Source organism: Macrosteles quadrilineatus, unplaced genomic scaffold (assembly GCF_028750875.1).
Source record: "Macrosteles quadrilineatus isolate MER2022 unplaced genomic scaffold, UCM_ALF_1.0 Scaffold_3__2_contigs__length_128488019, whole genome shotgun sequence".
Lineage (NCBI taxonomy): Eukaryota > Metazoa > Arthropoda > Insecta > Hemiptera > Cicadellidae > Macrosteles > Macrosteles quadrilineatus.
Window position 1 is genome coordinate 121,138,102 of NW_026542596.1, and position 27,232 is coordinate 121,165,333.

The 27,232-nt window shown below is 35.5% G+C and overlaps 1 long non-coding RNA gene across 1 annotated transcript in view; it reads left to right on the forward strand.

Moving 5' to 3' along the window:
* The first annotated feature begins 1,343 nt into the window (after positions 1-1,343).
* LOC128989679 (uncharacterized) overlaps positions 1,344-27,232 on the forward strand; it is a 57,066-nt gene continuing 31,177 nt past the window's right edge. The window contains exon 1 of the long non-coding RNA XR_008490465.1: positions 1,344-1,406. This is a non-coding gene — a long non-coding RNA (uncharacterized LOC128989679). The remainder of the gene's footprint in view (positions 1,407-27,232) is intronic.

Consider the following 27,232-nt stretch of genomic DNA (forward strand, 5'->3'; position numbering starts at 1 on the left):
TCACTCCATTAACCTTCATCTACTGTAAAAAATCTATTTCAAATATTTTTTTTATCCTCAGTGCCGACACTAAGAGAACACAAAGTTTACTATATTTTGTGGTAATACCAGACGCGAAAGCCCATAAATTAAAACTTCACTCATCAAATTCCTTCAAAACCGTTGAAATAGGCCTAGGTGACTCTTCATAGCCTCTCATAGTGTTGAAAAGCACTTTCATTCTAAAATGAGCTATAACGATTGGATCACCTCATTATTCACTCTGATTCTAATATCGCATTAAACATTGTTAAGTACTTTTTCATAAATTTGATGTAATTTACAACAATTTTCTTTTAGTTTTGTTTTATCACCTGCAGTGTACCTCTTCAGTCAGTTTGTATTTCAGATCTTTTTTTTCTTTCCTTTCATACGTTTCCATTCTTTTCGACCGTTGTTATTATCACACTTTCAACCCCTTTGTATATTTCAACTTAAACGTTCTGAGTTTGTTTTTAAAATTTAAAGGAAGCTTTTTAATTCTATTGTGTGTTGTAACGCTCTCTTGTCTTCCAAGAGTTTGGTTATTTTCCTGCTTATTTTAGGTAAATGTGTCCAAATATGACACCCCAAGATTTACGTTTCGTTTTTTCTTTAAAGTACCACCCCTCAATAACTTAGAACCTCTTGATCTTCTCATCTACGTATAAATCTCATAGAGCATGTCCCTAAGTACATTCTCACTCCGTGCACATAGCGCAATCTATCCCCTAAAAATTTGAGTATAGTGGTGGTTGAGGGTTTTTAGAAGTACTATGTCTAACATCTACTGCCTGCCATCTGTTTATTAGATCCCATGTTGCAATCATTGTTATAATCTGTTTACATTTTGTTAGTTCCTTTCTCAGCCATGTTCAATCAACTATCGATTGTCTTTCACCTTTTTATTTCGTGAAATCGTATTAATATTACCAATCATCATTAGAGGGTTTGTGAAACCTCCCAAGATTGAAAAGCACTTTAATCCCAAAACAAGCCGTGACAAACCAATATATATTCTTATGATTGCAAAGTAAATATTGACTTATTTCAATAATACATCCACTTAACTGTCTTTTCTTAGCATTCATCAATATTGTTCAACCCCTTCGGGATTTTCTAATAGCTAAACACTTAAAATGTCTATTCAAAATATCATTCTTCGGAAGTTCCGAACCCTTGCATATCCCTCTGTCGTGCACCGTGCACACGCCGCGAGTCGTCCCCTTGACAGACGACTGTGCCGGTGGAGACGGTGGAGGGGGCGACGGACGACGGACCGCGGCGAGCGGGCGACTCTAGGTCCACAATCTCGTCAGTTGTGCCGTGAACTTCCTCGTGGAGCGTACCTTGCAGGAGCGTAGCACGGCCGTGTAGGATATCCATTGGTGAGTCACATTGACATACTGACTAGCAATGAGGCATTAGTAGACTACGAGTTCTTTCTTTAAATCTTTAATCATCCTTTAATTAAATATATTTTTTTGAAATTTTATGTTCGATGTTAGAAATTGGTCCATTTACATGATTTAAATTGTTGCATTAGTGAAATTTGAATTACATATTTTTTCAATAACTTTTTTTGTAAGACGATTAGCATTAAATTAAATACTTCGGTTATTATGAGGATGGATGGGTTATGAGGATGGATGTACTTACGTTTAAATTTAAATAAAACTATATCATTACAAACAAAATTATACATTCTTACAGGTTTTTACGTGTTGAGTTAAACCTTCTAAAAGTTAAAAGTCATCAGTAAAGGAAAGTGTAATTTGTATTATTTAGTTTTCTAATTAATGAATTTCATCTAAGACTTTACAGAAAACAACAAGTTAATTTGCACAATACAATATGCAAACGAACGTAAACGTAAAATAGACTTCGTCAATAATAAGTCAATTTACAAAACTTTCAAGAGGCTATGTTAACGCAGAACACCATTTTACAGGAACAAAGTAATTTCAACGAGTAAAATCAACTGATAACACACAACGGTTATACTAAGGTACAAGCAATATATTCGCAAGGTTTACAAAGAAATACGTGAAATCAAATTAAATGGTAAATAAGATTTGCAATAAGGTTTATTAGTTTTACTACCAGTTAACAACTTGTTTGATCAAATTACGTCAGGAAGCCGTAGTATATTTTACGTTTCTGGCGGATAAAACTACTTAAATCTTGCTTAAAATTTTTTTTCAAAATAATGTATATGAAATCTTTTGATTACGTTAATACTGATAGTACTCTAATGGACTAGATTTTTAAATACTATACATAATAAAACGAATCGTCTAGTTGACAACCTTATGCGAAGTTGATTAGTGTCAATTAGTCTAGGCCTATGTTTTACTTTCGTTTTACAGTGAAAAAACAAAAACAAATTTAAATAACATAAATAACTATATTATTGAGACATCAAGCATTTATTAAATATTTAATCTCGAAATATTTCCAATTAATGTAATTATTTACGGTATGCACTCTTTATTGTAATGCGTAATATTACTATATTTAGTAAACGTGATATTAAAAATACAAGCTACAAAATTTAAAGTTTTCTAATTTTTAACTGGATTAATAAATTGAACAAGTAGGATAGTTGAATCCAAATAAAGAAATCGTGTAATTATTTATCAGTAATGTAGAAGACATGTAAAATCGTAAAAATACCACATTTATACAATAAATTAGATGCGTAGAAAATACTTGCTGAAATAATATTTTCCAAAATTATCTACGATCTCTACACTAATAAATTTCAAAAACGTGCAGAGGTAAACCCAAATGAAAAACTCATTTAGGGTACAGCAATTGCTATGTAGTGAAGGTGTTAGATATCATAACAATATCACATTCGTTTTTAGAGTAGATCCGGTGTAGGAAAATACTAAAACAAAAATCGCTTAAATATTTATTAGAAAAATGAAAGAGCGAATTATTCTTACATTATAAACTAAATGTATTCTATAAAAAATGGAATGACGAAAAATCTCGATAAAAAGTTATTAAAAAATATATAAATCAGGAGAAACGTTTATGTTTTACATGGATTTAAAAAATTTACGTATTCCTCTCCAACTTAATTGATCTAAATATAAACACAAGCCGAGACCTTGGCCGTCCGTGAACCTAAGTCAACACCTAGCTGTGGCACCGGTCAAGCCGGTCTGTTAGTAACCTCGTTGCTGCTATCTTAGTAAACATTAACATGATGAAACGTTCAGTTTACAACCAGAAAAACCCGCAATCGGTGGACGACCTCCGCGGAAACGGACGGTCTAATGAAGCATAAACGTGAAGACGTAATGTGATTAGTGAATGGTCGCATCCGTCCGATCAGAGTGTACACTTGTAGTGAAGTAATCTGCACTCACTTCACACTATTAGTTCACTTGCTGCTGTCGATCGTGCTTAATTAATTTACCGAATTGTGAATTACTTTACACACAAGTCCTAAAATAATACCAATTTCATTAGCGATGGTTCTGAGATTATCGAAAGGTCCCAAAATAAAAGTTTGGAACATTATCTGTAAATTCACTACCAATTTTTTAGGTTGAAATGTTATAACTATCCATAAATAATATTTAGGTGTTTTAGGTTGGGTTGCGTACGGTTGGATTAGAACCAAGAAATAATATATACCATAAATTCTGATTTGTTAGCAAAGAAATGAATTGATATTATAAGGCCTTACCTTAGCAATCAGGATTGCTAAGGTAAGGCCTTATAATATCAATTAATGTATAAGCAATCCAGAGGCTAAAATGATTGAAAGAAATGAAGTTGCCAGGGAAAATGTTTTGGAGACTTAAATGGGTGGTTAGACTGTAGAGTTAATAAAATAAATTAAAAGAGCATTATATTCTAGAAAATGTCAATGAAAGAAATCGTTTTTGCTAAGCTTCCTGTGGTTTTTCTTTCAACACTTTATAGTATTTTTTTTAATCATTATCCTCCACAAAATATTAAACATAAAGTGTAGTAAAAACCGTAGATAATCCGTGTAGTAAATAAACCCATCCATTTTTTTTTATTTTTGTAATATTTACTAAACTATTAAAGTTAAATGCAAATTCTCAGAGATGAAAATTGGCCATAAGTTTATACATTTGAATTGAAAGTGAACAGTCTAGACGTAGTGTAAACAATATCGTGAGTAACCCAATCACCTTAACATGCTTCCGGCTAGACTTCTGTAACAAACTGTCCTTAGGTAAAAAAAATTTTACACAGTTCTAAAGGATATTTTACTTTTGTTATTTTTTTATTTTTATTGCAGTTCGAAATGTTAAAAAATAGACTCAAAATGACTTCAATTTTGAAACACCTGTTTATACACTATAATACATTGTGAAAACGTACACTGTGCACTTTTCGCCCATTTGTCTCAGCCTCAAAGGGAATTTAATAAGCTTAATGTTGCCGATAAACAAGCACTGAATTGAATTTATACCGTGGTTAAAGCAAAGTCACTGCATAATGCGGGCAAAAACACCTGTAAAAACTAGATTTGTGGCGAGAGGAGTACAAGATTAGCGGTGGCGGTTCCGTGAACTTCCGCAGACACATGTCAATTAAAAGGCACATGTTGGCATGGTTATGTCCTATTCCGCCCGAGTTTTATTTCGCCCGGAGCCTAATTACTCCCAATTCGCCCGCGGTCCCAGATTAACCCCTATAATCCTCAGCTCTACCTGCGTCAGGAGTCCTATTCCATCCACGGTGGCGAAGCCCCGCCTCCTAGGACCCCACCCACCCCCGACTATGTAAAAGCCCTCCCCTACCCATCACCCCGTTATCCACCTCCGACTACACGGTTATTTAAGCTTGAAATATTTATTTGACAAACCAGACAAACCAAGCGAATTTCCTTTATATTAATGTAAAGTTTAAACACGAAGTTTTAAGCATTAAAATATAAAGGGGCATGTGCCCTTATTGATGTAGCCGTTGTAAAGATATGTTAAATCTTTATAATCTGGAACTTTCCTTTGCGTTGAAACGCTTCAACAGTGATATTGATACATGTTTACGACATAACAGATTAATAAAATTTGCTACCTATGTGCTGTTAGTTACTGTATGTTTGTCTCCCTATCCAAAATGTGCAAATAAGCAATTTAATTATTTAAAATATTGCGTTTAACGGCAAACAGAAACATATGATAACACTGCAATCCAAGACATGGCCAAACAATGGCCACTAGTTAGCGGCTTCTAGTGTTAAATACCCAACTGCACACCTTTGAGTTTTCTTTATTATGCAATGTAAATAATTCACCTATTGGGTTTGATGATGATTGGAGTGTCGAATCGAACTCGATCACCATTTGCTATCTTTTATGTATATTTATCGTCTGATGAGATAACAGTATGAGGGCACAAAAGTTTTAAGTGTTATTAGACTATATTTTTTTACTTTTCATATACAATGTAATATAGTAGTTTATGCAAGGAATGCGTTAAGATAGTGTCGTTTACTCTTTTTACGCGAGTTGCGTACACTACTTTACCTACGACAATATTTTCTTATTAATAACCAGACAGGATGTGGATGAAGCGCGAGGGATGTTGAATTGGAATGTCCAAGCGTTGTCCGTGAGAAATAACAGGGGAGAAATAGCAGAGTTTCGCATTTTTCCAAGAGAGGGTGGTCATTAAGGATTCGTCATCGGTATGCTTCTTTTTGGGGAGATGAGAGCTAAATCTCATTTCCATATGTGCCGTTGACTGTTACACATCGCGATGGAGTACACAACTAATAATAGAGGTGCGCTTAGTCTTATTTACAACGGGTATGGCTATTATAAAAAACGGGAGAATAAATCTGGTGAAGTGATCTGGTGGTGTAGTAAATCGTATAACGGAGGTTGTCTTGGAAAGGTGATTGTTAAGGAAGAAGTAGTGTTGAGGGAAGAAGCTCATCAGTGTATTCCGGACGTTGCAAAGTTGGAAGTGAAAAAAGCTATTGCTAACGCAAAGAAGAGGGTTCGACAGGAAGACAACATAACCGTGGCAAAGGTATGTAAACAATATCTTGAATAACATTTTCCTTGTCAAACAATTTTTCGTAATACATCTCTTTTTTGATTGATACTGAAGTCGAAGTTAAATTGTTTCTTTTCTATGGTTAGAAAATAATTTGTATACCGTACTTGACGAATTTAAATGTTCGAACGAGGATTCATAAGTTGTAGTACATTTTCATTTTAATTTAAACAAGCATAACTGTCTAACAACCATCATTCTGTGAAAATAACCCTCTAGTTGTTTCAAAATAAGACCGCATTATTTTGGGTTATACTAAGTCTTCATCAATGTTTTCATTCCTGTTGTTTAAAAACATAGATTTTAAATATCGAGGGAGCAGCGTTTTCATAATGCACTAAAATATTAGTTTTAGTACGAGTTACGAACAATATTTTTCTTTACATTGTCATTACTTTTTGGTCCATTTACACTGCCATTTCTCCAAAATACAGTAACACTGAATGAATTAGGTTATATAAGAAACAAACAAAGTTTGTTTATAAATTGTTAAAGCATTTAAAAGGATCAGAACAGCTGTTTGTTTTTGTTTTTGAGATAAGCTTTGATATAACCATATGATTCGATTCCGTAAAATTTTACGGACTAGTCCGCAAAAAGCTATCATTAGGTACTAAAACGATCCGTAAGACAGGTGTTTTGGAGACAGTGTAATGAAAATAGTAATTTAATATTTTACACAACATGTGGTAGGTTCATTCATTTAACATAGTGGACTCTGGTTAATTTAAGTGTTAGAGTTTAGTGGAATCAGAAGGACAATTAGTTACTGTATGATGTTTACAGGATGACTGTTAGTAGCTTGTTATTGCATATTGTTGTGTGAAATTTGACCAATTCATATTTTATACTAATAAGCTTTCAAAATTATACACTAAAGAACTCTTCCCTGTATCAGCGCACCTAAGTACTAGTACGTAGTAACGTAGTAAGTACTAGTACTGTACTCACTAAACGGCAGCGATTTAACCTATGTAATTTATATTTGAATGTAAAAATTGTGATACCATTGGTAGAATAAATAAATAAATAAATAAAAACTAAACACTAAAGGTTAAAATTTCCGCCGCTACCGCAAGCCTACAGACTTAGCATTAGCCAAGTCAACTTTACATAATACCAACTGACATACAAAGAGTTAGTTTGCCTTGCTGGGTTTCTATTAAAATATTTCCCTTAAAATTGTTAAATGTATTTACAATTTAAATAATATTAATTTAATGAGTAGCCTTTAGGTTTGCTGCTACACGGAAGGTAATGAGGTGTGTCTTTTGTTTATATTCAAATGGAGATAGCTTAGTGTTAAATGAACAATAATTGCCAAGTTTGATGAAAACATACCCATTGGTTAATACGTCACCAATTTTTTTATCTAAAATTAGGCTACTTATTAAATATTCGGCTTTAATTTTATGCATGGCAAAATCAAATCTGAAAAATGTAAAAATAAGTTATGGATCTTTATTTAAAGGTTTTTTTTATATGGTTTTATTTTAAGACATATACCCAATTCAAAATACATAATATTCTTACTATTCTTCTTACATAATATCAATAATGTTCAAGCTAACAAAATATTTATTTGTTTTAAGTTTTAATTGACATCACAACACTCACCCGTTTCCACACTAAACACGCATCTGCCAAAGTAGAGTTCGGATTTTAATTTTACGATTGGAACAAGAAGACTACGTGCACTGCACTGTCTTCAGTCAATATTAACTAATTTTAATAATAGCCACAAATACATTTTGATTGCATAATTGCTATTTAGTTAAAACAGGTTATTCGAAACATAATGCACATTTATATAAATCTATGTGATTATTTATGCTAATATAAATATTTAATAGACACAAGCGCGCATTTCCGCATTATAAAGCCAACTTCATCCAAATTATTAATTTACCTCGTAACTTTCATATTCTAAATATATGCTTATGTTATCCAATCGACTGTTGGACACTCAACGATTGGATAGTCAAAGATAGTACTATACTGAAAACATATTTAAAATTTAACGTTTACTTTGCTTGAAAATTATGTTTCTTTCGGCAAAAAATAAGAACAATTTTAGGGTTTACAGATTTATAGATGTTCTTATTATAATTCATTTATGCATGATTGAGTGGTAAATTCTATGGCATCTGGTATGATTCTAATACCGGTAACTATTTTATCATTTTGCACCATAAATTAAAAGTAAATTAAACCATCCCACGATTGTTTTTAAATTGACAGTGTAAGGATTAAAATACCCCCACCACAGCAAACCTCCAGTCTAAATGAATTTCCATTTGCCTGATTGAATTTACACTAAAATGCCTCCTTTAAATATCACATGTATTCCCTATTGAAATATAATTAGTACTTACGTTTGCTGCAACTGGGAGAGTAAAAACGTGTTTTTTTTTTGTAAAATGTCAATAGTTTAGTAGGAAATGAATTTGTTTTTTAAATTTGATCAAAATGTGTTCATAAACAAGCAAACTACAACATTTGACTTATTCTCCATAACAATAACATGGGAATGTTATATTTACAAGCTTTCGGAATTTTCTCCGTAACCATTAGGCGCAAAATAATGCTTCAATATACTAAATTATCTGTTTTTTAAGTTCTACTTAACGGCTTGGAAAGAAATTGTAAAATGTTGTGTTTTAAGGGTCAAAAATAAGAAAACCCTATTTTTACCCCATAAAACCCTGTTCCCATAGTCGGATCATGCTGATTCGCGAAATCGTTCGAATAAATGTATTTTTCGAAATTTAATCAAAATCGGATTATTTTTGCTTGAGTTATCACGCTAACAGGCACATTTATATATACAGGCTGTCCTAAAAGTCGCGGACCGGTTTAATATTTTCAAAACGACAACGTATAAATCAATAAGAATTGATACATCAACACCACACCTAAAAATCTACTTTTTTAAGGAATTATCAATTTTCTGTCATATCATGGGGACGTCCCGCAAGGAGTTAGAATGAAATCTTAAATAGAAGCATAAGTTGACATGTGCATAAAATTAAAGACCTTTACTAGCAGAATATACTGCCACAAATTGGAACTCAAACGGATAGCTGAATAAAAAATTGCAGTCGGTCAAAGATTTCTTGGAACAGCCATTTTGGATCTTTAAACGACTGCCATTTTTTCCTCAGGCGTTCTTTTAAACTGGTTTTTACGGCATTGTAATCTACTAGTGAAGACCTTTAGTATGGAACTAATTTGATGTGCATATCGACCTATTCTTACGTTAACGATTTTCTTCCGATTCCTAGGGTTTTGCGCACCCTTAGGAGTAAGCGTATAATAGCAATGCAAATTAAATGGATCTTTGAACCACTATCATTCTTGGCTCGGTTGTCTGTTTGAGTTCAAATTTTCGGCATTATGTTCTGCTATTAAACACCTTTAATTTGATGTACATGTCAACCTATGCTTCAATTTAAGATTTCCTTCTGACTCCTTGCGTAAATATGTAATGACTTACTTTCTAGTCCTTGTTATAAAATTAATACAATTACTACAATACTATAAACTAATACCTACGACTGTTTTTAAGCTAGCCATTTCAGTGCAATTCTTAGAATTAAAAAGATTCTCTTAACAGCATTGTTTATTTACAAAGCATCATTGGTACAATGGTTCGTTGCATCACTGTCAGTAGGAATGAGATTTTATAAATTAAACGAAAACGTAACCTCTCTTAGGAGTTATGAATAGTGATATAAGTAATTAAAATATTTTCGTAGGTAAAGTAGTGTACGCAACTTGCGTAAATAAAGTAAACGACACTATCTTAACGTATTCCTTGCGTAAACTACTATATTACATTGTATACGAAAAGAAAAAAAAGTCTAATAACACTTAAAATATATATTTGTGCTCTTATACTGTTATCTCACCAGACGATAAATATACATAAAAGGTGGCAAATGGTGATCGAGTTTGATTCGACACTCCAATCATCAGCAGACCCAATAGGCGAATTATTTACATTGTATAATAAAGAAAACTCAAAGGTGTGCAGTTGGGTATTTAACACTAGAAGCAGCTAACTAGTGGCATTTGTTTGGCCATGTCTTGGATTGCAGTGTTATCATATGTTTCTGTTTGCCGTACAGAAACATACAGTTACCGTACAGTAACTAACAGTCCATGGACAGTCAATTTTATTAATCTGTTATGTCGTAAGCATTTATCAATATAGATTACTGTTGAAGCGTTTCAATCCAAAGGAAAGTTCCAGATTATAAAGTGGTATGGGTGATGGGTAGGGGAGGGCTTTTATATAGCTACATTATCTGGGGGTGGGTGGGGTCCTAGGAGGCGGGGCTTCGCCTCCGTGGATGGAATAGGACTCCTGACGCAGGTAGAGCTGAGGATTATAGGGGTTAATCTGGGACCGCGGGCGAATTGGGAGTAATTAGGCTCCGGGCGAAATAAAACTCGGGCGGAATAGGACTACACGGTTGGCATGTAGCATGTAGGTGCCTACCTAATGCGGTGAACACATTGCCGCCTGCCCTCATAGGAAACACAGCCGTTCACCTTTAGGGACAGGTGGTGGAAGACAGAGTACTGGACATGTCAATTCGACAATGTTTGTAAACAACTCGTACAATTTCTTCTTGGGCAATTGGACTGTAAGGTCAATTTAAAACAAAGCATGAATTGCATCTAATTACGAGGATGTATAGAACCTTTGAGTAAGATAAGAACTAGACACTCTATTCCCATGTTAAAGTCATAATAAATACTAGGAGTACGCTCCGAAGTCGCGTATGAGAATGAACGAAGACAATTCCATGTAGGTGCCCCTTAACCCTGCCTCTGCGGCCCGCCGCAAGTTCGTGCGGCGACAGTGGCAGTGATGACCACCGTTGCCAACAGTTTGCTCATTTTACCCGCAAAATCCTGTGGTAATCCCCGGAATTAGCCGGAATCAAGTCTTGATTACCCACCAAATCCCCTGAATTCAAATTTTAAAGATTTTGGCAAACTTTTTGGTAAAAACCTCGTTGTAACCACGTTGTTACGGTGCATTGAGAGAATTATTAATATTTATACCATTCTTTCTTATATTCAGCAAACCGTTCATCATTCATTTCAATTTTTTTTTAAGGCTACCTTTTTTAACTGAAGTCAAATGAAATGTAATGAAATATCTATTCATGTAGGTAACTATTTATGCAAATATTTTTATTTTTCTGAAAGAGAGGTACCGGAACTCCGTTCCACTGCATTCCCCCCAAATCGAGCACTGAATAACAGTAAGACTCTATCCCCTATATCAACCATAAAAGTAAAAAAAAAAAAACATAACGTTTACAAGATTTTAAACCTTATGTGATGGCCCCTGGCCCTATCATAAATTGAAGAAATAATGTTAATTATAAAAGCTAGAGCAAGTAATGCAAGAGTACCCTAGGTCTATCGCGAATGGCAATTTGAGTACTGTGGTTAATTCGGAATTCTTATGAATAATATTCAATAGTTTGATGCCATAAAATGGTGTTAGTAACCCTTATGGGAAAGTGGACTGGTCCCAGATCTGGATTCTATATCTGGCCAGATCTGGGATGACATATCTGGACATATTCCAGATCTAGCACCCATATCTAAACAGATATGGAATTAGTTCAGATCTGGCATCACAGATCTGATCGTATCTGGCATCCAGATCTGACCAGATATGGAATATGAAATTGGTAAAATTTGTGTTTTAAGAGACAAACTAACATTTTATGTTATCCACACTTTATTCTCATAAAATCCAAGCCTAAAAAAGATAGTAACCATTGACAGAGAAAATGAAAAAAATTTAACTAAATTAACGCATGAGTAAAAAAATAGTTTTAATTTGTTTGGTTTGTAGAGTGTTGTTTATTGTAGGCCTTTCACAATCAATGTTGTTTTTGTGTCATATGGTTGCCAACCATTTGTTTTAGCATAAGTAAAGGACCATTAAAAAAAGTATTAAAGTACTAAGTTAGCCTACGATAACATTGTGTGTAGGCCTAACTTATCTATGGCTTACTTTTTTTATTATTAATTAACTGGTGAACCCCTCTTGACATTTTCTTTAAAATATTCCAATTTTTCACTTCATTGATAGATAGGCCTATGAGATTAATAAATGATTAAATCTGTAGGAACTGTTGTAGTCAGTCGAATTTCGTTTGGTAAAAGTTCTACCGAGCAAGACAATTTTTGGGAAATGTTATCTTACAATTACGAGACCTAGATTCTCGTATTCGTAATGGCTTTCGTTACAATACGTGATTAGAAGTGGCCGTGGTGTATTGGCTAAGTGATCGGAGTTCAACGTTAGAGTCCCTGGTTCAAATCCCGGTCGGGCATATTCAAAACTTTTACTAACATTTTTTTCACTTTTTAATTTTTATTGAATTTTTAATGCATAGTTCATTAGGTTTTAATGTTAAAACATCTTATATTCTTTTTTATTTTATAAAAATCATTTTCTTTATAAGTAATCTGGAACTCCTTCTTAAGGGAAGATGCAAAACAGTTACTATTTAAAATGCATAACAATGTTATTATTTAAGTATTTTAACCTGTAGGACCATGTTACCAGAAGAATAGAAGCCTGTGTATATAGAAACAAATCAAGTACTGTAGGCCTACCGATGGAATTTGAATTTAAGGTAAAAATAACAAGATAAATATTTCAATTTGTTTTATTTGCAAGCATTTTTTATATTGTTATTTCATTGTGTTTCAACCACTATTTCAATTGTGCAAAGACAGTCTGGAGGTAGCATAAATTAATGAGCCGGTTCGTTATAACCTAAACTTTACCTTCCTAATCGAACCTAACTTCAAAACACTTAATACAGTCACAAATTCACATAAAACCCAACCTACCTTCCCCACATGCCTAACTAAGAGCTGATTATTTAGTTTCAAAACAATTTGATTTAATTCCGCATTGAGTCAAGTATAAACAGCTGTTTGCTTTGTTCACACAGTCCTCAGCCCACATTCGGACCCGTCCAGACCACGCCATATTACCATCCGAACCGCGAAATGAACCTTAGGTTCGTAATTTTAGCCTTCGTTTTACATCCACTTAGGAATCTTTCCGACAAAAACGGATTGCATTTTTGGAATCAGAGTGAATAATACTGTAAGGAAACATCTAAAAATTACATCATTTCTCAATGTAGACATACTAAATAATTGCCAAATATTTTATCGGATGAGTAAGTTAAATACATTTAATCTTAACAATGCATATCAATATTTATCCGATTCAATTTTTCGATTTAAAAAAATTCTTTTTTTCCAATGTATGTCGCTAAACATCAAATTGATTTATGGTTGGTACGGTTTTTGTTCATACCTATTTAAGAAATTAAAGGCTAAACTACTGTCTAAGACTAACTTACAATTTGACCAATAATAAATAATAAGTTAGGCCTATTAAAAAGAAAGGGTACAGTTTCATATCTTTGGCACAAACAACCGAATGAGTAATATTAATTATTTGATTGTTTAATTCGATATATCGATCTATATTACTCATTCGGTTGTTTGTGCCAACAGATATGGAAGTGTAGGTACCCAAAAGAAACGAAACAAATAGGTAGGCCTAGGCCTACCTAATAACAAAACAACCAAGGATAAAACAATAAAATGCTTCTGCTTATTGGCTCTGGGAAGTGGGATTTTTTAAACGTTATTTTTTTAATTATAACTTATCATAGCCTATGGTAAATGTATGATGAACTTAAATTCAATAGGCCTAGGCCTACGATATTAAGTTAAGTTAAAATCAAACCGATAAGTAGTTATTCATCTGATAAAATAATTAAGTTATTGTTGGTTCTCTGCGAAACTGTAACTTACCCACCCAGTAGGTAACATAGGTAAGGAAAATAGCCTACATTTTTATAAACTCATGAAAAAGATCAAAGTTAACTTACCGTAGCCTAACTTATGTATTTAAAAATTTATCTCTTTAACAAATCATACACAAAAGATTCATGTTGATTTTTAGAAATGTTACCTTTGTTATTAGGCCTATTATAAACTAAAAAGTAGGCTACACAGTGTAAAGAGTCTCCTTAAAAAGATCTTAGGCATAAATTGATCAATATTGAAATAGGCCTTGGCCTACATGATAAATAGGTACGGTAAGTTGTATTGCCTAAAAGTGAACCGATTACGATAAGTTATCGCATATAGGGTATATTAAGTTAAACAAAAATATTTCATCTGATAAATTATCGTAGGCTAGGTTCTCTGCGAAACTGTTCCCCTGAAGATGGGTAACTTAATCTAAGTAGGCCTACTGTAAGGACACAGATATATAGCCTAGTAGCTAAAAGAAAGTTATAGGATACATTACTTTTTTAGGTCTATTTAGGTAAGTTAGGGTTATATTAAGGCCTACCTTTCTTAGTTTAAACTTTCTACCGTAGGCCTACATTCTTTGACGGTGAAAAACACATTAAACACAGATTGTTGTATGAACAAATAAACATAGTACTGTGACATCATTAGACACAGATTTTTAACAAAACACTTGACAGGCCATACCTAGGCTAGGCAACACGGCCGTCTAGGCAATTAATGTAACAGACACACTTTACACAAAACAACGTTACATGACACAGCACTTCCTCGCTTCACCGCCTTCGCCTTCACAAGTTTATACTGTTTAGGCTATATTTTGAAGTTAAGATTATCTACCTCAGCATTCTGATTGTCTGTCTCACCATTCTTCCACTGCCTTGGTACAATCGATGAAGACCTGTGAGCCCAATTTCATGTCTGCTCGTACCGTACGTCTTGATCTTCACTTCTTGGTTATCTGCGTAGTCCTTTTGTTATGGGCCCTTAGCAGCATTATTTTATGTGGGCTAAGTTAGCTCTTTGAAGCAGTAGGTTCCCACTTATTGACCTACAGTATTTAGTGTTCAATACTTGATGAAGGGTCCATAAGCTCAGTTTACACATAGTCGACTGAAAGTTCAATATTAAACTCACTAAAATTTGTCACTTATTCAGACCAAAGTCGGGAAAGCTCCTTCCTATTGCCTATTCTTGTGTCCATTGGCTGAGTTTCATCCACTCTTCATCAGAACTGAGTCTACTCTACTTGTTTTAGGTTAACCTTAACTTAATGAATGAGGTTTGAGTTGAATCTAAAATGCAGTTTGATTGCATTACTTACCTACGTAATTTAAATGGATAGGACTTTATTCACAAACTTTTGAAACCTACTTAGGTTGCCGTCTTATTATCAATTAGCAGAATGCACTAAACCTTGAGGAGTATGTTCTAAGACTAAACTTAACTTAAGGCAGCATTTCTGATTCTGTCTTAGTTAGCGAGTGAACTGCAGACGACCGATGAAAAAAAAGATATATTAAATGAAAAAACCTTATTTGATAAAAAAAGTCTTAGTACTTATGTTATATCACTATACAGTAATATGAAAGTACAGTAACTTATCTAAATATTTTGGGGCAACATTTTAATGACTGACTGAATAGATAAAGCCATAGATAAAACATAAAGCCACCGACGCGAGAACTGAAATTTAATTTAGAACAACCAGAACGAAAATAACTAAAACCATTGATTATTAGATAGTGAAATCTTATCTAATATTAATTAGTCAAAGATAACACTTAACTTTCAGCAAGTTAGGAAACAATAGTAGACGTTCACCCACGGCATCGTTTACCGTCGCGTCGTACTTATTATATAGCACAGCCTACTGAAGAAACGTAGCTTGTAGAATAAACATGTAAATATTTATTTTTCAATCAATTGCGATACATTTTAGTAGATAATTTGTTAACTCCTGCCGGTATTTTCGTAAATACATTATTATCCTAGAAATTGTAGAGTTATAATGTGAATACTGTTTGACTGTTACTCTATGGATGAAAGAGTAGTCGTTCTCTTTGTCTCAAGTAAACGACAAAATTGTAGGTCGTAAAATGTAAACAAATAAAAAGAAGAAGAAGGTAGCTCATAATGTTAATCTTATGGGACAAAATTAAAAATGTTTTTTTAAGATTTTATAATAATTACGGAACAAATATTTTTCAACAACTAATGGTCGCAAGATAAAGTGGTATAGAATCTTTGTGCAACACATCAAGTTTATAACTTTAGGCATTCTCGAGATTTCGATCAACATAAAGATGCATTTCACCCCAGTATGAGAATTCACTTCGTTCATTCAATTAACCTAGTTCAACTTAACCACCGACAGTGTACTAATGTTACTGATTTTTTTTAATACTAACAATTTTAAAAAAAGCTAAATTTATATGACAACGAATTGTAAACAATTGCATATTTTATGTTACACCAACTATCACGGTAGCAAAAACTGAAGGGGGGAAATATTATCGAATACTGTAGAACATTCTTGGAGGTGTTAATTCATATGATTTCAATTTTAATACATGGCTACAGATGGTCGTTAAAGAAGGCTTGTCTACTTCAAATTCCAAAATCATTGATGGAACCAACTTGATTAAGTCTCACATCAATGTTGAATGCGAAACACCTCGTGCGTCATCGAACCAGATTTAAAACCACCAAAGATGGCAAGTTTCAAGGCCTTTGCACACTTATAGTTATTTATTATTTCGTGACCAACACCCCAAAATTAAACAATCCTCACGTTTGAGTCAAAATTAAATATTTTCACACGCGTCTACTCGCTAAGTAATTTAAATATGCATAATTTCAACATTGCGTTCAAGTGTCTTCTCAAATTACAAGATTTAGCGGTTGGATATAAATATCTCAAATTGTTCCCGCTAGGAAGAAGTAGTTATAAAATACCCGGCTTCCCAAATGGTGTCGTAATAGTTGGAAGTTGAGACTCCCGACTGTCGGATCTAAACATTCCTCCTCACGTCAACTGATACCTCCTCTTCTCCTCTTCTCTCCTCCTCTATCTGCATCCTCATATCAAGTATCAGTACTCAGCTCGTATTCAGTTTGGTCCGCCTGTTTCTGCATAAGCAGCTCACTAGTCCGTATTAAAAGTGCTTTATAGTTATTAATACATTACAATATAAAAATATAATTAGGTAATCAGTTGTGGACGCCAGCTAAACACGGTAATATTAAATGGACTTTAGTATATTATTACAAATATTTGTAAATTATAGTATATCGAATGTAGATCATAATTATATTCCTAAGCAAACCCGAACCAATAAATTATGTATACTGAGTGAAAACACTAAATTTCTATAGACAAAACAGACTATGTAATTCAAACCAAACTTGCAAATTACTAAGAGCTGCCTTAACAAACACATTACTCATAGCATTATCAACAACGCACCATAGAGCGTCTCTCGTTTTACTTTAAACATAGAAACTACCCTCACTCCAGAAATAAAATTTGCTAAGAGCTTATACGGATGCACATAAAATTACCACATCTATGGGATGAGCATAATAAATAGGATTCCGCGATGACCCTCGACGATTTACGGGAGATTCTCGGAAAACGAAGCGTCGGCGCGGCCGGCATTCTCGCGCCGGACGAGACGTTACGTTTGTAAATGGGCATCAATTACGTCCGTTTTACGTCCGGCAAAAACCGTCCTCTCACCGGCGACGCGGCGACTCCCCCCAACGCAATTTGCCGGCCAACTTATTCTGTAATGGAGGAGTTGTCAACAGTCATGTGACGAGTAAGTTTGGACGCGTGTGGCCTTGACCTGACATGAGTTGCCATGCTGTAGTAGAGCTACTGTTTGACAATGGTAACCCTTTGCTTTCAAATAGTTGTTAAGTAGAGATAGTACATGACCTTGTTACTTTGACATTCCAGGAGTTAATAGGTGTGATAATCCGTTAAATATCATGAGTATCATAAGCAGCTAAATTCCATGCGCTGAAGCACAGCTACTGTTTGTCAGCCAATAGCTTTTCCTTTTCAAATTTGACAGTGATTATGTGGAGATTATACACGACTATAACCTTGACCTACCTAAAGATGAGTAGTCAGATAGCCATGTGCTGCAGCACCACTGATGTTTGACAGTCAGTGATTTTTTTTCTCAAACATGACAGTGATTAAGTGGCGATTGCTCATGACCTTGAATCGCCAGAAGATGATATGTGTTATCAGCAGGTGCATCCCATGTGATATAACAGCACTACTTTGGCAACCAATGACTTTTCGATTTCAAACTTGACACTGGTTAGGTGGAGACGGTGCATGATTTTGGGATTTTGACCTTACAGAAGACGATACGTCAATCAGAAGATGAATTCCATGTACTGCAGCAGAACTAATATGAACAGCTATAATTTAAACTAGCAAGTTCGAAGCTGCATCTTTCTAAGTTGACACAGGCCATTTGGCGTTATTGCAGCGGCACTGTAAAGGATCAGTGTTACTTCGCGAGCACGCGTATCAGTACGTAATTTGATTAAGTTAAATCCTGATCCACTAAACTTGACGAAGCGCATCGGTACACAGCACTAAATACTTCATAACATTCAATTGATGGCTCTAATTCACTTGACACCGCGAGGTTAATACTCACGGTTTAATGCCAAATAGTTTGAAATGTTTGCAGCGAGAAATGCATAATCCCGTTCTTAGCGTCGGATTACGCCGGGACCGCAATGTGACGCAACCAGTATAGAGTTACGCGAGGTGGTTGAACCTATGTCGGTCAAACGTATAAGGAATAATCTGTAAAAGGAAGTGTTCACTAACGGTCAGTAACATATCTAAAAATGACCTATGGTGAGGTATTTCGATAAAATTATTGTCGTCAGAATGAAGATAACGATACACCTCAGATAACCGGTCTATTACTGGGTATCGAACAAGTGGTTGGATTTTATCCAAAATCATGTTACTTAGGTAGCATTGTTACTTAGGTGATTCAGTTGTGAAGCTTAAGTTAATGCTGGGATACCGTTAGGCCAAGTGTGAGTTTATCGTTTGGCTGAACGCCAAATACTATGATTAGCCTTTTTTCTGATCCTGAATTTATGCGCAGAGGAAATCTTACACTTATTCAATTAGGGGTTGAAAAACCGTCACAAACCAAATTGAGCTTAGAAATAACTTCAACAAATCCAAATTTACTATCGAAATTGAGTTAAATAAAACTATCGTTCCAAAAGTCAATTTGCATTGCATCAAACTCCAAACCTGTAAAACATCATTCCCTCCGCAAACTAACCACATTTTCCACATACGTTCTGAGCAGTAACGGTAAGCCTAACCTAGTATAGCGACGTCACTCCATTCACTATGTAATGTCCACAATATTTCTCCCGAGTTGAAGGTTTACCGTCCATTAATGGAGATCTGTTCGTCCACCCATGACACCGAAGACAAGCGGGAGTAAAGTGCTTGGGCGATGTAAATCATATTGGTACAACTGCATCAAATTGTGCATGAAGTGGGTCGAGCAAACTAGCAAGAGGCGCCACCGCGCAATCGTAAACTAGTGGCACGTGTTATACAACATGTGAAAAGCGCAGCCATGTAGGAAGGTGTATTAAAATGTTGTGAATTTTAAATAGAATGAAAGTCGAATAAAGACACGGCCGCACTTGGTAGCCAAACATTGTAAAGAAAAATATTGTTATATGGTGGCTTAACTTGACGGGATACGGACAAGACATATTAAACGTTGTTTCGGACGTATTTTCACACGTTATGTATCGTGACTGAGCTGCATATTTTATATTTCAACCATAGGGAAGTCAACAATCAAATAATACTTTATTTACTTGTCTAATAGGTTCTGTACAATTGCTAATATTTGAAAGAGTGTTTTTTCCAGTAAAATAATATTTTTACTATCACACACGTTAAATTTCTAGGTTTGAAACAGTTGAGATGTTGTCGATCATTTGGCTAACCGGGTGTAGGTATGATTAGCAAATCTTGTAAATTCTGCTTGTATTTCGTTTACCAAATAAACAAAAGAGATTTTAAATCGATATGGCTTTGTCAACACAAATATTTATCGACTAAACACAACCACCCTTCTTTTCTTGTTTTAAGTCTTAGGCCGTTTTTACAATTAAATAGTTTTTGCAAAAATCTGGACGCCTAGTATGTTGCCAATATGCTAAGAGTACCTAAATGTGTAGTTTTAAAATTTGGACAAACAAACTAAGCTACATACACATTTCGGTATAAGCATTGACTATAACGGTAGAAATATTAACCTTGATCTGCATGCTGCATTTTTCGACTCCCCACCGTTAAAGTCTCCGCTGTAGCAGTTTCTGAATTCCGAAGGCCTAACGGAGCGAAAATCTCCAAAACCGTAAAAGACGCAATGATAAAATAAATGTGGTATTGTGAAGTGAAGAAAAGGAGTGTACAAGCCCAAAGCACGTCTCGTAACGACACTTGAGCCGTCAGTCTGTTATTTTCGCGGGAATCTCGGCCATCCGCGCCTTTACTGCATATTGGCCAGCTGTAACTAGTAACCACAGGCCGGCCCTTCGTTCTGCGGTCTCTTGCGGCTATTCTGAAGATTTCAAGAGGTTTCTTGAGTAGTTGGTAAATTGTAACTGTACTGTATAAGGTTTAGTTGTAGGTCAAGTTAGAGAGAGTTTAATTATAATGTACTACTATTGTAAAATTTTGAAATTTAGTAAGAACGAGTATTACAAATTGTTTGTATTGGCATATTAAATTGAGGAATCACAAACTCCTTAAAGGGAAAAGCGATTCAAATCCTTTCTATTTTCGTAGATTCATCGGATATAGAACCTGACCTTCTGGCACCAAATTCAGAAGCGCTAACCACTGGGCAAAAAACATACCCAACAAACATCATAGAGCGTTCTAGTGGAACATTTGTTTTCAAACCATCACTACATCAAAGGATCGCTACATGAAAGCAATGTAAAGGAAATAAATAGTGTTGGAAAACGCTTTAACATAAAATAGTTGTAATATTAAATTGTACATTAAATAGTCGCTGCATTTCTCCAAGAGCCACTAATGAACCACATGTGCCTTCATTCAAGTCAAAACATAACACCAAACGTACACTTTGTGTGACAGTACTTCATTACCCTACAAATGTGTCACTTTATCCACTTCTATACCCAAAAATGGAGTGACTTTCCCCCAGCATGACACATTAGGAAGGCAATTTACCCCGGACAAGACAGAATGCTACAACTGTGGACTGTGGGAGAAAGCTACAATTGACCGAGTGTCACGTCTGTAGGTAGCGGTTCATCATCGTCACACTTAGATTATGCAAAGCGAGTGATACCGATATTAATTTGCCGAAGATATGTAGCACATGCATCTGGAGGAGTTGGTGTTCAATTAGACAAGAGGAATATACGAATAGACCACACCTTGGGACAATGGCTCTCTCTTTATCTCACAACCTTGTCGGAAGTCCTTAGATTATTTAAGTTAATGATAACGAGGATAGACTTCAGCTTGTCATCCAATTAAGGGTAAGTTTCATACAAAGTAGATAGCAGCTTTACTTCCTCTAAATTGAAGTTTACTTTGTTGACGTTTACTTCTCTACCATTGCATGAATGACACGTCAAAAATTCTGCAGTTGTATTCAAACCAGGTCTTTTCAACACCGTCCAAAGTAAAAGAAACGCAGTGTTTTATCTCCACGAAATTAATCATTGTTCCTTCACCTGCAGAAATAGAAAAGAACAAATAGTTCCAAGCAGTGACCATTTCCTAGGGTACCATTAATGAATAAAATATTTTTACGCTTTGGCATGAAGAAACCAAACCTTATTGTAAATGTTTTCCAACATTGGCATATTGAATGTTCCAATAGATAGGTTCTAAACGCGTTAGAAAGATCAACCGTAAAATTTGTATACAAGACAAACTAGTGATATAACCACCACGGATTATTTAATACTCTTATACTGCTGGAGCCAGCACTACAAGACACAGCCAATGCTGCAGTAGAAAGATGGAAGTGACCGTCGACACATGCCGCATGCCGCATGCCTGGTACCGCTTCACTTTGGTTCCGGCCATTACGACGACCAGAGAGCTCAGAGTCAACAGTTTTTGCCCTGCAGAGTGCAGACCGCTCCTAATGTGTGCGAGGACACGGCCAAACAGCGATTGCTTCAGTTCGATTATCGACAGAACGGCACAAGTCGCCCCGTTACTGAACACTAGCTGCAGCTTGCACTTTCTATCCACTACATACACTGCGGCCAATAAAATGTCAACCACACGTTCTTCGGTGCTAGTGAAAGCTACATTTGATCTTCGGAGACATGTGTTCTAAACCGGTGGATTGCAATCACGGAAAATCCTTTAACCATTGGACGTGGTAAACAAGAAAACATACAATAACTGGAACTCTACGATTTAGCCCACTGAACGTTGGCACAATAAGGATTCACATTTGACCAAATTCTGTCTTTAGATGATGATTCTACCTGATGAAGATGTCCTAGAAGCTCAACATTAAGCGGTGTATAGACGAGGCAGGGAAAATAATGACGGCAAGTTGTTGGCTGCATGAACTTGCCAGTCACATAGATACTTACCAAGAAAGAACCCATAACATGGACAATGTGAGTATGCCGTGCAACTGGCAAGTACCTGCAGCCAATAACTTGCCGTCTCTATTTCCCCGTCTAGAGATTAGCAGTGGCCGCTAGTAGTGACCGCTACTATGGCAATTCACAAGGGAGTTCAGTACTATATGGACGTTTCTCAAGTCTGTATCCAGTTCACTAAGTAGTCCCAACTCCCACACTGTACACAGCATGTCATGTCATGACACCCGCTCCCGCGCTCCCACCGTATACGGCCGTGTATTGAGCATTGAGCAGTCGCGGACTGCGGACCTACTTATCACCGATGTGCTGCGACAATGGCACGCGGACGTCCGACGTCCAGGAAGTAGCAAGTCACGGGGGCTAAGGGCGAGACCGCAACCATACACCATACATCGGACCCGCCATTGTATGGTAATGCTCGGGCCCATGCTAATATATCTACAACATATAACTACCGGACGGGTCGCAATTTTGCGGGCTTGTCCGCGATACTGGTTATTTGGGACCCACAGGAAATAAGGCACTTAGTGTAAGTGGGGTTCACAGTGATTTTGGAGGTAGGGTACTGGGTATCCAATAAAGATGATTCAGGAGAAATAAACGATGGGGGGAAAGGCATCACGCATTAAATTAGATATTTTAGCTCAAAAGAGATCTTTTCATCAGAGTATCTCTTATATTAATACGTGAGGGCTATTTTTTGTGAACAAAACTCCTCCGTTATTTCTGGACCGATTCTCACGTTTGAGGTGTCAAATAATTCATCTCAATTCGTAGTTTTGCATAAAGGTTTTAGAATGTAAAAACTCTTACCCTTAAGGGCACGAGACGCTCTCAAAGGTCGCATTTTCCCCATAAGAATTACACTGAAAACAAATTTAAAACCAAAAACAGCTGTATATAAAAAGAAACTCACCAGCTTTTTGGGAGTAAATATTGATTTTTGTAATATTTAGGAGGTCATAAACAAATCTAAACAGTCAATCAGTTTTGTTGGAATAACTTATTTTGGAAGTAAAAAAAAACCATGAAGAATATACACATCATGTTGTCACAGTGGTAAAGTAAACCTACCTAAAGTCAGATCAAATAAATACATGCAAGAAATGTTTACTGGTAACAGCTTTAAGTTGGGAAACATTTGTAGAATCCACTAAAAAAAAGGTCGGGTCCAAAAAATGCTAAAATATTTTTACAAGAAACTTTTACAATTTCAAAGTGCTATTAAATATCGTGAGTATTAACTCAATTAGTTACATAAGAATTTAGTCGGGTCTTTTAAACTCAAATTAAATTAAAATTATGAATGTTTTTACTGTAGCTTTAAATAACTTCTTTATAATACCGGTACTTGACAATTGCTCGATTTCGAGCGACAGGTACACTAGTGTTATAAATTACTTAAACTGCAATCAGATAGGTTATCGTAAGTGCTTATCTTTGACTTCCATTAATCTTGTAAAATAAAACCTACAGATTTAAACCCTGATGCATCGGCCTCTCTTTATGTCATAAATTGTCTCTAAGCGTTTTTCAATTGTATATTTTTAACGTGTTTTACCATACTAGCTGTGGCCATGTGAAAGATTACGATCAAGGCGTAAATAAATCGTTATTATTTTCTTTAAGAGAAGAATGTACAAGTTCCATGGCCCGAAGCCCACAAAAGAGGCGTTGACACCTCACATCCTTATGCTTCCTTATAGCTTCTCTCTGGGAACAAAAGTAAACTCGCGTAAACAATTCCAACATTCATTTCTATCTGTTGCGCAGCCGTAAAGCATAGGTAAAGCATACATTTTCCAAGTTCCACTTGAAGCCAACACAGCAAGAGCCACTGTACATGAGCTGCTGTTGATCAGAGAGGTCATTGGGTCAGCTGTCACTCAAAGTCTCCAGTATTGCAGGAATGCGACAGTTGCACAAAAAACAAAGAGGACACAATACACTATTAGTGTAACGGAACCCTGTGTTTACATATGGTAATGTGGCGGGCGGCGGCAGCGGCGGTCTATTAGTGGCTTCTGACTGTCGATGGTACACCAGGAAAGATGTGTTCTTGATACTGGTATGAGAGACTCGGCACAGTTTCCACTGAAAAAATATTTATTTACATGCTTCTTACAGCCAGACATTTTTAAGGTAGAATGTTTTAAAAATTGTGTTATGTTTTGTGCTAGTTTCTTTTCAAATAGCTGCTCTTCAATGGTTTATGAGTATCTGTGGAATTTCGCGTGAATTCTAAGGTATTGACGGTGTTCTGCGAAAATGTAAGGTAAAAGTAGACCTTATGAAACTGGTATTGAAAACTAAATAATCCATTAATCGTCACATAAAAAGGGTCTTGCTTGTAGATGCGTCTGTTCGATGTTTCAATTAAAAAAGGTTTACAGCTCTTTGTACATTCAAAGGTAGAAACCCCAAATCAGTTCTGTCTCATTGGACGAGCATTCAGTGAACAATACTTTAATAACAACCGGCTGTAGTCAACAAGTTGATATATACAGTAATTCATTCTTGAGGTCTTCCTCTACATTTTTGGCTAATAGGAAGAAGTCGACGTCGTAGATTAATGTGCACAAACTCACCGTGGATACCAAACAGCCCATTATAACACCAGTCTGCAGACCCCACCTTGCTAATTCACTCACTATTGTAGTCGTGTCGTCTTTACAAGGTATGCGTGGAGTCGTTTTCAGCGTAACTATGCACAACGGCAGCCAAATTACGCGGCGTTTCGTCACGAACGAGACTGCGGTAATTGTTCTGCCTCTTACAAAACCCTCCTCCAGGAATTAACAGGGCTTGGACGTGCAACTGAATTGAACGCCGCTCTGAGTGATTTCAGTCGGAAAAGGTAAAGACTCGCAACAGTACTTGTAGAGGAAACTGGGAAGTTCAGGTTAACTGTATTGTGGAGAAAATGGCATGTTCTGAGAAAACTAATGTTTGGAAACTTTGAATGTTGCATTGATCGAAACATTAGTTAGTAGACTATAAAACATAATTGAAAGAACAGAGGAGGAAACAGTAGGATTAGCTGCAGAAGATGACAATCCAATAAATTGATCATCAGGCAATAATGGTACAAACCAATATCCAACTGCAAGCTGTCATTTACAGCAATGGGTACAGGATTATAGAATAATTTTCATCCGAGTAAAAAAAAAACTTAATTCAGTAGTTAGCCTACTATGCATTAGATAACGTATAAGGAAAATCAACATTTCTCAGTAAAAACTATTCTTAAAGGTTAATTAACTATTCTTAGATTTAAATGTATACCAATATAAAAAAATCATTTCGGCAAATTCATGACTAAGATGCAAGTACGTTTATAAAAAAAATTTTAGTACATTTAGACCAAAAAGTATTGCATACAGTATAATGAATGAAAAGTAGACCCTTATCTCAAAACGAGCTAGTCGATCGAAATTATTGTTAAAGTAGATATAATTTATTTTTTAAGACACAATGTTTGCTCTTGCCTGGTCTTTTGCATAATCCTACACCTTTTTGGCAGGTTATTAACATATTTTTAACCAGATGAATTTACGAGATCCACTATTTATATTACAAATTGTAACAAACCATACCAAAAGAGATTTTATGAGATAATTTAATAATTTTAAGATCCCATTCCCATTTACTACTCTAAGTAGTCTTCTTTATGTTTACGTCAATGGCTTTGACAAGATCGTGCTCGGTCCCCAGCCAGATGTAACGGTCAAGACACTGTTTGTCCGGCTTATCTGTTTGACGCCGTTGTACATACGGGCGCCGGCCTACAACCCACAACCCACAGAACAACACATCGGTACCGAGCTTTCTCCGACCCCAGCACATCTGATACCTTCTCATACACGTAACAGACGTACCTGTTACTGTGGACCATCTAATTGGCTGTAACGGTTACACTGCAACCTGTGACAAGATTGGCACGGTTACTTGTCAATACAGTTTGATGGAGTGGACACAATACACACTCTTGAAGCCAAGGTCATGGGATTGTACTGGAGAGTAGTGTTTGAATCCCAACCATTATAAACGGGCTTTGCTACGAATTGACGTCACTAACCGATGGTTTGGAGCCCGTAATAAGCTAAATGCCAAATCTAAAAATCAAAGGGAGAGGAAAAATCAAAGGGAGAGACTTTTAGGCAACGCGACTTTCTCTGTACATAAAAACCTCTAGAAATGAAAATCCCACAATAACTCAGCCTAATCCAATACTGAGAAATTCGGATTTCCATTAGCAAATAAAAAGTTATGAACATTACAAAAATATGTCTTCTTACTTAGATAAGCCACTTTCAAACTACTGGTGCTCAAACGCATATTATAAAGGTGTTCCTGACTTTTTATCTATTAAAATCTTCTTCAGGTGTTTTACTCGATAAATTGCAGGATATTTCCTCGTAAAATCCTTACAAATTAAAATTACATGATTAACTCTTACTTAAATTAAATAGCCACAAAGTAAATAAATTAAAAAAGGGAATTACACAATACATGTTATGTTTGAATTGATATCTTCACAGGGTGGTAACTCTGAAAAAAGGTTAATGAATGCATTTTTTTA